Source organism: Oreochromis niloticus, linkage group LG20 (assembly GCF_001858045.2).
Source record: "Oreochromis niloticus isolate F11D_XX linkage group LG20, O_niloticus_UMD_NMBU, whole genome shotgun sequence".
NCBI lineage: Eukaryota > Metazoa > Chordata > Actinopteri > Cichliformes > Cichlidae > Oreochromis > Oreochromis niloticus.
In genome coordinates, this window is record NC_031984.2 from 9,133,111 (window position 1) to 9,138,079 (window position 4,969).

Below are 4,969 nucleotides of genomic sequence, written 5' to 3' on the forward strand. Positions count from 1 at the left end.
TGAAAATATCACATAAGTCAAAGCAAAGGTTCAATGAAGTACAATGAACCTGTCATTAGTTATTTTCATCTCAATGGAGTCTAATAAAAATGGTTTGGCCTTGTGGAATTAATCATTCGGTAGATTCAAGAAAATAATGGAATGTCTTTCTTCAAGGCAAAATGATAAAACTTTACTTTTGTGTCTCAGCCAACAGATGTCTATAGCATTAGCATGTGAGCAGGTGGTTGTCTGTGCCAAATTGTTAAAGTACCATGTGATTCATGTGTTATGTCATGAGAACAGATGGAATAATGACAACTGCCATTTACCACTACCATTTACTGTCATTTTCTTAAGTTCGTGATTTCTGGAAGACTTGATTTTACATATGGTGTGCGGTCCCTCTAATTACATAATAGATGTTTAGTATTCTCTGGGGCAGTACATTGTTCTCACATGGCTGAAAATAGACAGTTTAATTGCTCTGGCTGCAGCCGTGGTTGCCTTTTCAAAAAGGACATTATGTCTAATCATAAAACATCTGGAACATATCTGAATCAGTCCCTTTGCTGCTGCCATTAGGTGTTGAATCTATCTGACTTCCTCCTCTGTGCGTATTTGGATGGCTGTAGGCTGAATGGCAAAGGGAATACTTGAGACTAATAAAAGTGATAAATGATTTCTTGGTGATTCAATGAAAGTTTCAGTGCTTTTCCATTGCAATAATAAATCACATTCTGTGATGATGCCACGAGCCCACTCACTGCCTACAGTCTGTACCTCACAATGACATTTTATCCCAGGCAAACACCACACACTTTTCTGACTGTATTTTCATTGTTATATTTTTTGCCACTGCCTACACATGTGATACATTCAGATGCACTGAGAAAACAACTTTACTTTCTTGTAAGTTCTTCTAAGTTAAGGGTTACAGCATCACAGGCTTATACAGTGCCGCAGTGACTGTGATACTTCATAAGCATCACTTTGATACTAAGGTTTATTGTCCAAATGAAGATTTTAGCAGCAGTATGAAAAGTTAATACTCTGCCATAATATTATAAGTGTAAACTGGCTAAGGAAGTAATACATTTCATTTTAAATAATCTGTATGTTATTAAAAATTACCAAAGAAATTTACTTTGCTACTTTGAAGGAAAAGTTATATACTGAACTTAGCAGTTCACAACTGGTAGGCCTGATGATGTGTAGGTCCTTTTTGTGTTGCAGACTTTGTTTTTGACTGGAAACAGTCTGGGGCTGGACTGAACTTGACATGGCATAGAGGTGCACTGCATGTGCCAGGCTAATTTCCAGCCTAAAACCATGACATCTTGAAATATTATGGGGCAAGTAGATTTACAGTACAGGCAAATAGTATCTGGGAATTGGCAGGGAGCAGCAGAACAACTGGAAATTTCCAAATCTTCAATATATATGTAATAATATATGTGAAGTGGTTTGTATATAGAGTAATAAATGTTCTGAGTTATCTCATAGTATATCTAATAACGTCTGTCAGCTTAATTACAAAAAAAGTAAAACTAAAAAAACCTGGGATCCACCTACTTATACTAAAAAAAACCCAAAAAACACAACAACAATAATAATTCCTATAGCGCTACCTTGAAATCCCTTGGACCTGGCCAGATCCATAATGCTCCATCATATATTTATATGGGAGAGGTATTTCGAGCCAGGGACTGGGTCAAATGGGCTAAACTAGATGTTGAATAATTTAAGATTCTATTAACATTTAAATTTGACATTGATTTGACACAGTCAAGGCTCTGCTAAGTGACAAGAAATAGCCAGGTTGTGGAGGAAAAAGAAGCTGTGTTTTTAATAATTGTTCAGATGAGTTTTTATCATACGGTATGTAATTATCCATCTTCCTTTTGTTGAGAAGCGAAATGTAAAGGGTAAAAAAGAATTTTTCTGATGTGGCCGTAAGGTTGTTAGACCTTTGTTTTTAATGTTTGCCTGCAACCCATACGAGCTGGCCAGAAATAACATTTTAAAAGGCCAAAGCAAGAGTGACACTAAGCCAAACAGAGTAGGTGTGTGTGTGTGTGTTTATATGAGGGATCACAAATCAATAGCTTGGGGCTTCTTCTCTTGATGATTCTAACTTCGCAGATGAAGCAGCACAGGCCAGGCAAAGTCATCGCCTTTTAAAGATCTGTTTACAAAGAGACAAAGACAGGGAGGAAAGACCTTTTAATAGGACAGGCCTGCCACTTGCATTGAGGTCACTGAATTTAAAACTTGTATTTACTGGACAGATGCCTAGATAGTTCAAGACTGTTCCATTTTTGTTCTTATATGAATCAGCTCAGTTATGTATTGGAATTGTAATGAAAAAAGTTATATTATATACCAAGTCTTAGTGCCACTTTAGGTTGTATAATTGAGGCGTATCAAAAACTATTTCAGAAGTTGTAGTATATAGGATAATTGTGACATTTACATTGTAAAATACTGAAGTGAATGGTTCAATTAACAGTGCCTGTATCCAAACTTAGGAATGAAATGGTATTTGTCAGTGTAGGGGTCATTACCCATACAGGAAAAGTATTATTTGACTTATTTTACTACAGTACAAAGTAAAGGAAGTAACTTGCTACACTACTTGTAGGGTCTGCGGCTCTTAGAGTAGGTCATCGACTAATGAGTAGGTTGGTTGTTTGATCCCTGGCTTTTCTAGCCTGCATGTCAGTATGTCCTTGAGCAAGAAAATCATCTGTAAAATCTCCCCCCAGTGGGTTAGCAGTACATGTTTCTATGTGTAATACTGAACCAAACCAGGAGTGACAATGAGCCAATAAGAGAACTGTTAAATGCGTATCTAAATGAGTGAATGTGTCTCATAATGTGCTCTGAGTAGTCTATAAAACTAGAAAAGCACTAATAATTAGCATTACTTTGTGTTACTCCACAACATCTGCTTGCTTGTTAGATATAAGATTAACCAAATATATGCCCACGTATTAGCAATCTTTCCTGCTCCACACAAACTGATAAGGCAGTTGTGAAAAATAAATGAATCAAAAGGCATTTCTGTTTGAAATCATCAGTTAATTTAACTAAATAAGTATGTCTTAGGAAATGTCCAAAATCAGTAATAACAACCAAGATCATCTGTCCTATACTGTAAAATAAAACCTAGTTGGATACATTTTAAGAGTTGGAAATAGATAAAATTACTTGAATTATGGACAATAAGCAATGTTTGCTTCCTTTGGGTTCCTTTTGGAGCATGGGGACTTCGCTAGGATGTCCTCAAGTCAAGTCACCATTTAGAAAAATGACAAAAATTATAGAAATTAGTGCTTGTCACAGTATGGCAATCAGACCTCTATCTGGAAATATAATCTCATTAATAAAACCTTTGTGGAAAACCAGGAGTGAATTTGAATATCCTGATAAATATTTGACTGACCGTGACTGTGGAAAATGAAACCAATGCGCTTATCCCTAGTCACCACAGTTGTAGTATCTCATTCTAACCAGAACATAACACAACACAGTTTTTGAACCGTGCTCCAAATACCGAGCTGCACTTACAGATCTTGAACTCGCCAATGAAAGAATTTAGATCCTACAAGCAAAAGTCTTATCAGCTATAGATCATATCAAAGCTCTCTTTTAAACAGGATTATGATATAATTTATGTATTGAATAATTCTGTGAAATTGCCCAAGCAAAGGCATAAAAGCAGTTGCTGCTGTAAAAAAATACTTTGTTTTCCTCCATCTCAATCTCAGACTATTTGGCTTTATTAAGCTGTTTGACCAAAACAGGTCAAAATAAAGCTCCGCTTCACTCTTTGACAGTAAATTTTAACAGTGCACTGCAGAGGGATGGGTATCGGCACTGGATAACAATAGCTTAGACAGCCCTGAGGGTTATTACCTCTCGTTGTGAGCGGGCAACACTTAGATTTACGTTTGTAGAGAAGCATCTAAGAGGCAAATGAAACACTAAACCTTATTTATTGTTTATCTCATGTCACATATATTACTAACAACATATACCTTCTCCATCTCTTTCCTAATTATTCCCTCTTTTATGCTGTTACAAGTTGTAGTTCACTTGAAAGTCATTTTAAACTACCATTAACTGCAGCCATTCACTGTCTATGGAGAAAAATTACATCCACAGTCTTTTGTTACTCTTCTTTTGTATATTCCAGAACATATAATGGCTAAAAGACTAATTGACAAAGAAAATCATTATTAGATGTAAGACCCCGATTCTCTACTGCAGATGGCGCTGACATGTTCCTGTAATTATATTTGATTCTGCAGTAATATCTTGTCAATGTGGTGAGGAGAGTCAACAGACGATCACCTGTCTCTCTGAGGACTTGAGTGGCTAGGCAAACCTCATTACTGTGAATCACAGAGGCTGAAGAAAGACCAAGCAGAAATACCTTTATCCTGCTAAGGTGGATCCCAAGTGAGAGTCAGCAGCTGTCATTTACCATCAACTCCAGCCATGTTAATTCCATATAAATCTCTGACTGCTGCAGACCATAGTGTCTCCTGAGAACCTGGGAAGTGACAACCATCGGTCAGGCCCTAAAATAGAGCATATTACAGATAGGGTTAATCCACCATAGCCAGAGGAAGTGCCAAAATCCCTTTTGTTACAGATACTGCTGGTCCCTGCAGCACATGTGCTAGTTTCCTCACAATATTAAACCATACAATAAAAGCCCATTTTAAGAATTCCAATAATCCAGCTTGTTGTAGTAACCCAATTGGTGCAAGCTTCAAAGTCCTTGCATATTAAATCTAATTTCAGGTCGAGGAACAGCTTAGCTGGCTTATCTATATAATGCAATTGTGCTGCAGCCAAAAAAAAAACAGTCATTCTTTTCGTGCATCCATGAGCTGCTTTAATGATACAAGATAAATCAATGACAAGTCATATAACAGTCCTATAACTGAAGTTGGAGGCTCTTTAAAGTTACCACAGA